Source organism: Crotalus tigris, unplaced genomic scaffold (genome assembly GCF_016545835.1).
Source record: "Crotalus tigris isolate CLP2741 ecotype Arizona unplaced genomic scaffold, ASM1654583v1 scf7180000018468.2839379, whole genome shotgun sequence".
NCBI lineage: Eukaryota > Metazoa > Chordata > Lepidosauria > Squamata > Viperidae > Crotalus > Crotalus tigris.
In genome coordinates this window covers 1,674,196-1,686,202 of record NW_024097024.1, presented here as the reverse complement: position 1 = coordinate 1,686,202, position 12,007 = coordinate 1,674,196, and positions in this window count along the sequence as shown.

Here is a 12,007-nt window from a genome sequence, read left to right as displayed (position 1 = left end):
GACAGGTGCTTTGGCATTTCTGTGTCTAGACTTCAAGCGAGAGAGCCCTATATGAGTGGCTGGTGCCTACCCACTGCGAAAGATGGAATCCTGGCGGGAATGCAGCTGTAGAACCAATAGAATATCCAATTGCTGCAACATGCGTGATAACTACATTACTCCTTTGCAGGTCAATAGGCCATACCTCACCCCAGCAGATGTAAGATCCTAAAGCTGCTGCTAGGAGACCTCAACTACAACTCGATAGTATCTACATGCTGAAGAATGTGGATACCTGCGGGAGCAGCTACTGTTGCTACTTTGCAGGATGAACTGGCGCTGTGCAGATACGACCCTAGAAGATCTTGCCTAATTGCACATGTGGTAGCGTGAGAAACACCAGCTGCCTGTACTGTGTATAGTTACTTGGAATCATTCCAAGAGGCTTGAAGAAGCGAGTCATCAAAGACTCATCAAAGTCATCACTTACCATTTTCTTGCCTATCTTAACTTGCATTTCTATTCTGTTTTTTATGGCACTATTTTTGGTAGGTTGGTCTGTTTTTTCCCTTTGTGTAAAGACAGATGCAAAAAACGAGTTAAATAGTTCTGCTTTCTCCCTTTTGCTTGTCACCTTCTTGCCACTTTCCCCCACTAATGGACCAATCATTTCCTTCACTTTTTTCTTGTTTTTTACATGTTGAAAGAAGCTTTTTTTGTTATTTTTGACTTTGGTCGCAAGCCTTAATTCATTTTAAGCTTAGCGTTCCTCACTTCATCTTTGCAGGCTCGGCTATTTGTTGATATTCTGACTTAGTTATGTGCCCCTCTTTCCACTTTCTATACTTGTCTTTTTTATCTATCAATTTATCAGAAAGTTCTTTATGCAGCCATGCTGGTTTCTTTTGAGAGCTGTTATTTTTCCTCTTTGTTGGTATTGTGCTGGACTGGGCTTTTATTATCTCATTCTTTATTATTTTATTATTTTATTTTATTATCTCACTTTATGGATTCAGCCAGCATGAATGAGCACATTGTCATTGTTTTGCTTGGTTCAAATAAAACATATAATTTTCATAAATAGAAACTAACAATATTATTTCATTCCCAGACCCCAAATCTTTGGTAATATGATTCTAAATGCATATTTTCTGATTATAAAATGATCATCTACAAAACTAGTGTATTTCTTAACATTAGCAACTGTAAGATATGTGGACTTCAACTCCTAGAATTCTCCCAGTTGGCTTGGGAATTCTGGGAGTTGAAGTCCCTATGTTTTAAAATGGCAGTGTTGAGAAACACTGTTCTAAACTGTCATTACCAAATTGATGGGTGTTACAGAGTTTTTTGCTATTCAAAAAAGGGGGTCCTACTTGAGCCACAAAGAATAGGATAATTTGTTTATTATTTTGCAAAATTGCTGGGCTGTCCTAATTGAGGGAGCAATCAGTGGTGAACCTGAAAGGAAAAAAAAATATTTTATTACTTATCTGGCTTTGAGAGATGCTATTTTGTTCTGTTAATGGAAGATAGAATGAAATATGGTAAAGTAAAACAAGCAGCCATGTTCATCTTCAAATGTAAACCAACATACAGATATAAATCAGCTTGGAAGCCAAATCTATTAGCTGATAAAACATGTTTTGAAAAGGAAGTCTCCTCACAAATTTGGATTAAATGTCTTACTCCTTGTATGTTTTTAATTTCACTCACATTTTCTTTACCATCTAGATCAGGGGTGTCAAACTGCAGAGGCCATGCCCACCCCAGCAATGCAAAAAAAAAGTTGTGATATGTCACGACACATCACGTGATGCGGGGAGTTTGACACCCGTGAGCTAGATAATCCCATCTTGTTCGTTAAAAGTGAACTCACATTTGAATGTTTTGCTTTCATTCTATTCTTCTCTGATCTTGAATGTCAAAGCCTGAAGGCTACAATTGGCCATAAAAGACTTTCAAAACTCAATTTCTGTAATTCCTGGCTTGCATGCTACAAGATGTTGCCATTAACTGCATTGTTGTGGCTTTTTTTTTTTAAAAAAATTGCTACTTGCATGAAGAGGAGAGAAGCAGGACCAAATGTAGAATATGTCTGAACCTATCTTGGTTGTTTAAGTCAGCACTGGATTGCACACAGTTGTCATAAATTCTCAATTCTCAACAGCAAGTTATTGGCAAAACACACGGATCTCTGTAGCTGGTTGCTTTCTTAGAGACATGGTGATTGACATCTGAGGATGTTGCCTTCCAAAGTGTTCAATAATGCAATAAGTGCTCCTTAACCTGAGAATGCAGGCTTGTATATCTGTTGGTAAGGAGCATGAGGGTTCTGAAGAATGCACAAATCTGATTCACATGATGACACAGCATTTAGTTTCACATTTGCACTTAATGGCAAGTTTAACTGATACTACCGGAAAGTAATGTAGGATGATGACTTTGGTGTTAAATACCACTGCGATTAAAACATTCCTGCAACTAATCACTTGATGTTGCTACAAGTCATGATAGTAATTGTTCCTCTTAGCAACAAGATGCCCAAAAAACAGACAAATGACAATCCTCTAAATTGCTTTCTTTTGTCTTCAGAATGACAATGGCTTGCTTGGAAAAAAATGCTCCCTTTTCCGTAAAAACAACTTGTTTGCAAATTCATTGACTTGAGTCAAAAATGTATGCAAATACTATTAGGTTGGTGTTCAATGACGAGCATCAAAACTATCTTCTGAATCAGAAGTCACACCCTGCTGATAATATATACTAACAATACATCTATTAGTTTTAAAAACAAAGATAAAGAGATTTCTCTTTATTTGATGCAGTTCTGTTTAATAATACACATAATTCTCTGTTGCTTATGCTGTATTTTAGTCCTAATCCTTTGAATGAAACCTAGCCTATTATGAACAACAGTAGGGGGTGCTAAAAAACCCCGTATATCGTGTTACAAAAAAAAGAAAAAGAAAAAAGGATGGAACACTTTTGCCATATCTGACTATCTGCTTTTTTCCCAATGGAAGGATTTTACTTATCAAGTTGGTGTGCTGATAGTGCAACTATGTCTAAATCCATTTGCATTACTCTATAATTCTCTCTCTCTCTCTCTCTCTCTCTCTCTCTCTCTCTCTCTCTCTCTCTCTCTCTATATATATATATATATATATATATATATATATATGTGTGTGTGTGTGTGTGTGTGTGTGTGTGTGTGTGTGTGTGTACCTACACACACAGTAATGCATATATATATATACAGTATATACAGTGTTTATATGTATATGTTATATATATAAAAGACAGGATGGCTTGATTCAAACATATATATAAAAGGATGGCTTGGTTCATTTTTTGTAGATATTCATGTATAAATGAAGATTCTTTGCTCCCTTCTAAAAGTAGCTGTATATTATGTATATCTTGGGTTTCAAATAATAAATATGAACAAATGTGCAGATGACTCTCTCTAGTAGTTTTATTTGTAACAAAGCTGCAAGATAGTTGACTTTTTGACTTAGCAAACAAGATGCAGACACTTCACTAGAGATATCTATTCCAAGGTGTGCTGTCAAAAGCAGTAGACATAGCATTTCTGTTTCTAAGACTGCAGCTATAGCTTCCCAAATCTTACCACCTTGTGGCAGGGATGAGAATGGGGGGGTTGAGCAAAAGCAGGAAGTAGGCAATAATAAATTGAGATAACTACGGTACTCACAGTAGAAATTTTGAGACTAATTTTATATCTTAATTTCCTGTATTGGCAAATACTACAGTTCTGCACGAAGCCAGATTATACAAAAGCTCTTTTTCCTAGAGTACTTGAAGCCTTCCAGAGTGATGGTTGATGAATATGTTAATAAGGCAGGAACAAATAGAGCAGTGCCACAATTGCATTTTAAGAACAAACTGGGAATAAACAATTCCATTCCTATGAGGCTCGCAATGTTTTTTTTTCCTCAAATCTTTCTCTTTCTAAGCCATATTCCATGTATCTGGTAAAGATGGATTGCCTTGGCAGGCTGTGAAAATTAAAATTTCTTTTTTTTTATGTAGGTGCCTGATATTGTTTATATTTCATCTCTCAGAGGATCAAGTCTCATTTTTTTCAGAGAGAATGGATGGCACTGAATATGCGATATTATAAAACCACACATTTGACCTGTTTTACAAATGATGATTTGTGATCTTCTTAAGATAACATTTAAAATGAGAATTTATTTATTTATTTGAATTTACTTACTCAATAAGTAAGAAAGCAAACTTCACTGCATTCTGGCACAGAAGATGTCACCTGGATGGGTAATAAAGGTCTGCAAGCAATCGAGCATGGTCCAAGAGCACCAAGGATTCCATTATTCAAATTTATTAGCTGCCTAACTCCAATTGACACTGGACAGCTGACAAAACAGGAAAATCCATAAAAACAGATAAAACATACTTCCTTGAAGTCTGAACAGAATAACAAAACTTCTCTAAAATTTCTTCTAGATTTACTTTACAGTTGTGATGGAGTATTGTCCAGGTTCCCACAGGGAGGGAGAAAGAGGTTTGCAGGGGAGCAAGAGACATTGCAGTTCAGATAATTTGTGTGGCAGAAAGATTTTTTTGAATATATATCAATTTCCTTGATTTATTTTTTTACATATGTTATTTCTCAGAACTGTTTCTCTCCAACTGTGAATGCCAAGCATGTTGCAGAATAGATCTTTTTCCTATACCTCTTAAACAAAGAAAGGAAAGTTAATAACAGAACAACAGAGTTGGAAGAGACCTTGGAGGTCTTCTAGTCCAACCCCCTGCTCAGGCAGGAAACCCTATACCATGTCCAATTTCTTCTTTAAAACCTCTAGTGTTGGAGCACCCACAACTTCTGGAGACAAGTCATTCTACGGATGAATTGTTCTGTCAGAAAATTTCTCTTTAGTTCCAAGTTGCAGCTATAGCTCCTTGATTAGTTTCCATTCATTGCTTCTTGTCCTGCCTTCAGGTGCTTGGGAGAATAGGTTGACTCCCTCTTCTTTATGGCAGCCCCTTAGATATTGGAACACTGCTATCATGTCACCCCTAGTCCTTCTTTTCATTAAACTAGACACACCCAATTCTAGCAACAATTCTTTATACGTTTTAGCTTCTAGTCCCCTAATCATCTTTGTTGCTCTTTTCTGCACTCTTTCTAGAGTCTTTACTGACTGAGTTTCCAAGCATGTTCTGATGGCTTCATGGATTTCAAGAGTAAAGCCAAACAAAACACGCATTTCCCATTTCCATCCACATGGAGACAGAAACCCACCTTCTTATAAGTTCTGGTCTTCAATACATTTACCTATCTCCTTTATTTTTTTTAATGGCATTATAAAATTTAACTAGAAAGTACCAGAATAAATCTTCTTGCATCTACTCCTGAAGATGTTGTTGATGCCATGGATAAGATTCAGAAGCGTATCTAGAACATCCCAGACATTCAGAAATCAACCTATGTTACAGCGCCATAGTGTGGCTAGCAAAACATCAACACACACTCATCGGCTTGCATGATATTCCCAGATATTAGTTCACCAATAAATATGATACAAATGTACACTCTGCAATAAACAATCTATTTTACCCCTTTTGAAAAAGAGAAAGAAACCAACTGCTACACCAAAAAGAATATATTCCAAAGTTTGAAAGCAATCAAAAGCACTTTTGATACATGAAAGGCTGCAAGCATGGGTTTATTTAGAAGATTTCTCTTACAGACTTTACTATACAGGCAAGTTTATGTTTGTCAGATAGGTATGCATGAGCTATTTTGGACTTGCTTTGAGCCAAGTCCAGAAAATACAGGTAATCAATGTACTGTTTTCAAAATAGTATATTATTTCCATCCATTAATTAGCAAACCAGCTGCTGGGTTTGGAGAACTGGCATCTGCTGTGTGTGTTTATTCAAGACAGCTCACATTCAAAAGTATTGAAATAAAGTATTGAAATAAAGCCATTGGCATCTGTAAGGGTTGGGGGATCAAATTTGCAAGATGGTAAGTGAAATGTCACAAAAGGAGCCCTGCCATTTTTGTAGGAGGATGTGATGGGGTGAGGCTTTTTTTCTTTGCAATCACTGTCCTGTAGATTTTGACCTCCCTGTGGGCCTTTGAATAAAGCCCTACCTACACAATAAATCTATAACAATTTGGTCGCCATTTAACTGTCATGTTATTTGCCTTCCAAAATTGCTGGGAAATTTGACTGAAAAGAGGATGGGAATTCTTTATTAATAACTCGTGATTTGTGTTCTAAAACTTTGTTCTTAGGATATATAATTACTATTTGTTACTATTCTCCTGAATGGCTAAACCCCAAAGAAATCAGAAATTAATTGCTATTAAGTGCAATCAGTACAGCCACAGATCATTCCCTTGCCCACTTAACGAGGAGAAAAGGTTATCACTACAGGTTTTCAAGTCTGACAGGCATTTCTATGCACTCTCCCACCAACACGATGGCAACTTGAAGATGTGCGGACTTCAATTCCCAACTTGCCAAGAATGAGAAATGGTGACAGAGGCTGTCATTGAAAGGACTAAAAACATTTAGTTAAAGGCATTATAACCAAGGAATCTCACACCCATGAAACATTTCCTTTTTTATAAGCACAAAGCAGATCAAGAAGAATGTTTACACAACTGTGATTTTGTTCAAGTGCTTTTAAACCCCTTTATCTATGTGTAATTCTAAACGGGGGGGGGGGGCACAAGTGATAAATATTGCCAAAATGAGTGCCACTGAGAAACAAATAGAAGTTACTAATGTTTAGAATTTTAAGTTTGCAAAAATAAATCAAAAATCGGCCCCTTATCCAATCAACTCATGCATAGCTGAGAGGCCCAGAAACAAAGAAAAATGGGACAAAGTAACTGACTTAAAGATTTTGTTGTAGGCCTCTCTTATAATCGTCATCACAATATGCTGCTGGTACCTTGACCAATGGTAAATCTAGTTCATTTCTTGGAGAGCTTTTGCTTTGCAAGCAGAAAATTCTAGGTTCCACCTCCAGTATCTTCTGAAGGCCATGAGTGGGCGACCTGCTGCTTTGAGCTCTGCGCTGATTGCATAGTTCAGTGGTGGAAAACCTATGGCACGGGTGCCAGAGGCGGCACTCAGAGCCCTTTCTGAGGGCACGCATGCCGTTGCCCCAGTCCTAGGCCTTCAGCTGGGTTTTATAAAACATTTTCGCTTTAGGCCTCTGCCGCCATGTACAAAAAAAAAAGGTTCAATCAATCAGTCAATTTCAACTTCTCACGGGAAAAAAAAATCTTGCAAAGTTGGAATTGATTGATTAAACTTTTTAGTCCCACCCAGTCTGCTGTTACCACTGCAGCCACGCCCACCCAATAGGCCACACCCACCCAGCACCCGACGATGCATAAATGGGTTTTGGGTTGCAGTTTGGGCACTCGGTCTCTAAAAGGTTCGCCATCACTGGCATAGTTGAATTTCAGCTCTGATTAAAACAAAACTGGCAACACTGTTTCCAATTTTATGAGGTAGGGAACATAAAACATACAATTTTAGGCCCTATTTAGGGATTTAACACCATTAAAATAAAATAAAAACCCTTGCTCTTAAATACAGAACCCCCTCCACAGTGATCTAACCCCATCTCTTTGTTTCACTACTATCTCTTTTATGACCTTCATCTCTCCTCTCAAAAAATATTGTGGATTTCTCCCCTAAAAAAAGTTTACAAATAATGAGAATCATTTATGAATCATTTCTTGTTTTCTTACATGTGTAATTGACTGGAAATGGAGACAGAAATTCACTATTCACTTTATATTTAAATAGGTATAAAAAGTGCACAGTAATGAAGCAGGAGCTCTGAGTTTTGCAGGCCCTATCTGATGCCTGTTCCGTGTGCCTGTCAGAATGGGCAAGAGCCAAATAGCCAGCCATCAAATCAATAAATACTTCTGCTACTCTCCAAATAAAAGAAGCCCAAGTTATTAAACATTATTATTATATTACCTAGCTGAAAACAAGCTGTAAGATCAATAGATATTTTGAATTGGTAAAGATAATCTTAGGAAAGCTAATGCTCTGCCAAAATTTGAGCTATTTTTATTAATCAGACACTTCTGCTCAATAGTTTATCATACCTTGAGATGGCTGACAGGTATGTTTTGCAAGGACACAGGCTGCTGCCAAGATGCACTTTTCTGAAAAAAAAAGTCAGTGTTGAATTATGAATAAATATCAAAGCTCCAGATCATTTCCATGCATGAATTAACTTTTACAGAGATATCTCTGGAGACAGTCTGAAAACCATCAATAGCAATGATAATCCCCAATAATCCAGTTCAGTTCTGACTTCCCCGGGCTTTGTTCAAAAATGGCAAGATGTTTAATTAAAACTAATTAAAAAAAAACAAATAGAACTTCTCACTTTGTTCTTCAAGAAAGAAGGGTAATTTTTTTTATTATCATTGCATGACCATTACTTCTGGAAAATCTAACTTTAACCTTTCTTCACAAATTCTCCATTGTGTGGCACTAGAGAAAAGAGGCTCCTTGTTTCAATATTCAGCTTAGCTTTAAAAGGAGTGTTGAGAGATTGTACTTTTCTAACCAAATTTTAAGTTCAGCACAATGATAAAAAGACAAAATATTTGACTGCGATGGATGTCTATACAAATTGGATAAATAAATACATAAATAAATAAACACTTGGGGAACAGAATGATTGTGGACCCACAATTCTGCTTTGTTTCGGTTTTAATTTTATATTGGTATTAGTTTTGCATTTTGTTCTTGTGGTTGTCCTATACAATATTTATTTTAATAACTTCGTTTTTAGTTGTAAGTTTCCAAAATCATTTGGGAGTTCAGTAGACTATCAGTCAACCAACCAACCAATCAAATAAATCTATTTAGCCAAATATAAGCATCATGCTCAACATTCCTAGTTCCCTCCAAGCATCCCCCATCACCTTGTATTTCCATAAGTTGATTATATGCTGCATGAAATGTTTTTTAGATTTATTGGAGCACAAAACCTACAAAACCTGCCAGCATGGCCATGCTATTTGAAAGACACTAGGATGGGTAAAAATTACCTTAGTGCATGGGTCCCCAAGCCCCGGGCTGTGGCTCATTACTGGGCTGCGGCCTGTTTGAAACCACTTGTGCAAGCAATGGACCCTTGGGCTCATGTGTGAAACTTCACTCACGTAAATGGAGGATGCTTAAGCAGAGAGTGCTTCACGTGAATGGAACTTCACGCATGAGCATGCTTTACTTGCAGGAATAGAGCTTTGTGTGTGAGCACAAATGCCCTCCGCTCCATTTGCATGACTGGGGAGCGCGAGCACCTGCTGCTCACACCAATGGAGCTGCGCGCACATGCCCTGCCGCTCACAATCTCCCCCCAGGCTGGGCTTCCAAGGTGGAAAAGTTGGGGATTGCTGCTTTACTGCATTAAATAAACATGAGCAATGCCAAAGTAAATGAGTGCACATGATATAATGAGATGAGGTGGGGGGGGGAAATAGATGTTCCCTAGGGAAAGGTCAGATGAGAGAGCAACTGCATAATGGGCAAAGAAAGAGCTGTTTAGGGTTACAGTTAGGCTTAGGGTTAGAGCAGCTACATAATGGGCAGTTGCATAATGGGCAAAGAAAGAGTCAGAAAGGACACTCCCTAACTTCTCAGACTGTAGAAGAGATGATGGATTATTTGTACTTTCAGACTTGCAAAATTCTGTGAATGTAGTCTTGCAATAAAGTAGTATAAGCTCATCTGGTTGTGTGTTCTATTTGCCTGGAAAGGCTGCCTAGGGCGACTGGCCCTTATTTCAGCATTTAAAGTCCTTCCATAAAACAAGAAAGGAATTGTTGACTGAGCCAGTTCATATAATACTCCAAAAAAAAAAAAAAAAGAAAGAAAGAAAGAAAGAACAAATTTTATCATCTCTCAAATCACTTCTGTTTGCAAAATAAGAGCAAATTGCTGACCTAATATCATCAGAATTGCAATTATACTTCATGATACACCTGCTAAGGATTTGTTTTTCTGATTATTTTAATGTTATTGTAGACAACATCATTGCTATGGGATCTGTTCAGGTGTTAGCATTCCTGAGGAGCAATAGAAGTTGGATATAATCTGTTTTGGATCTCTGCAACCTTCCTTTTTCAGAGAATTATTGCACAGTTAGTCCTTGTTTTAAATCTGCCATTTTTGAATGTCAGCAACTGAATAAAGAGCTGAACTTCCCCTGCTGCAGGCAAGATACCATATATATTAGAGGTTTAGGAAGTTGATGAAAACTGGTTTGGGATGGATGAAAGGATAGCGTGAATGGGATGATTTATTTAGCCATGAATCAATGGCAAAACCACAATATTATTTGTTTATGAAATTTCTGCACCACTTCAATCACAACTGATTCTAAATAGTACAGGTAGTCCTCGACTTACGGCCACAATTGAGCCCACAATTTCTGTTGCTAAGTGAGACATTTGTTAAGTGAGTTTTGTCCCATCTTATGGTCTTTCTTGCCACAGTTGTTAATTGAATCACTGCAGTTGTTGAATTAGTAACACATTTATTAAATGAATCTGGCTTCCCCACTGACTTTGCTTGTCAGGTCGCAAAAGGTGATAACATGACTCTAGGTCACTGCAACTATCATAAATGTGAGTCAGTTGCCAAGCGACTGAATTTTGATCACATGACCACAGGGATGATGCAATGGTCATTAGTCTGAAAAATGGTCATGTCACTTTTTTCAGTGCCATTGTAACTTTGAACGGTCACTAAACGAACAGTTGTAAGTCAAGGATTCCCTGCATACAAAAGAATAAATACCCATAGTAACACTATACATGTGCTAGTAAAATAAACAAGCAAGTACAGAAGATGCCATCCTTCAGATTACATCACCTTTCCTGAAGATTATGAAGGAAAAGGACATTCACAATTCTTGGGGTAACTTATTTGACACCTTAAGGCTTAGGCAAACTCTGTAGGAGAATATGCTTGCTTTGGTATCCCCATCCACTAGCTACATCAATAGAAAATCTCCTGTTTGAATGATTGGTTATTCAGAATGAAACAGGAGGTCTTGAAGATCCAGGCCTCAAATAATGTACATATGCTAGATGATAAAGCACTTTGCATTGAATCTGAAAACATACTGGTAGCCAGATAGCTTATGTAATAATGATGTACTATCACAATAATGGATCTGGGGTATTATCAAATGGCAGTTGCATTTTGGAACAGTTTAATTTGTGGGTAGTCTTCAAGTCAGGTAAAAAATGGGTAGTTTTCAAATCAGGTCAAAAATAGCCTTCCAGTCAAATAAAATGAGTCAGAGTAGTCCAATCAAGAAAAAACATGGCACAAGGTACTGTCTTCTCTACTGTATTGCCCATTCCAGGAAAACAGGAATAAAAATAGCAGCAGGATGTTAGTCCTGAATTGACGTTCCTCCACATTTAATCTGTTGATCTCTTACCAACTTCCCATTGGGTTCCATCTGGATCCAGGGGCATTGTTGAGACTCCTGTCCATGGAGTAACCACCAACTAGATTGGTTTCAAGGACTACTCACCTCACTATGTTTGCCTCACAACTGGCAGCATATATCTAGACTCCTTAACAATTTATTATTTATGTTAGACTCAACATACTATAATTTATATTGATTTAATCACGTTTATAGCCAATTTGTACAGTAAACATAGTAAATAAAAATAAAAAGTAAAATGTCACATTTAAAAAACTAAAAACAAATAATCCCATTGGCATCATTTTAAAGCAAGCTCAGTTTGTAGACACTAAGTGAACTCACCACGGTTTAGAAGAAAAATACCTGAACTCACACATCATGTACATGAACATCTGTCAGTGTGTGTACGCTAATGAGAGGGGGAGCAACATTTTTAAAGACTCTTTATTCTTTGGAAGTACACTTGGAACATCAAAATGACTCAGAGGCTCGTGTTTCCTATATTGCATTAGTTCTGTTTCACGGATTTCCT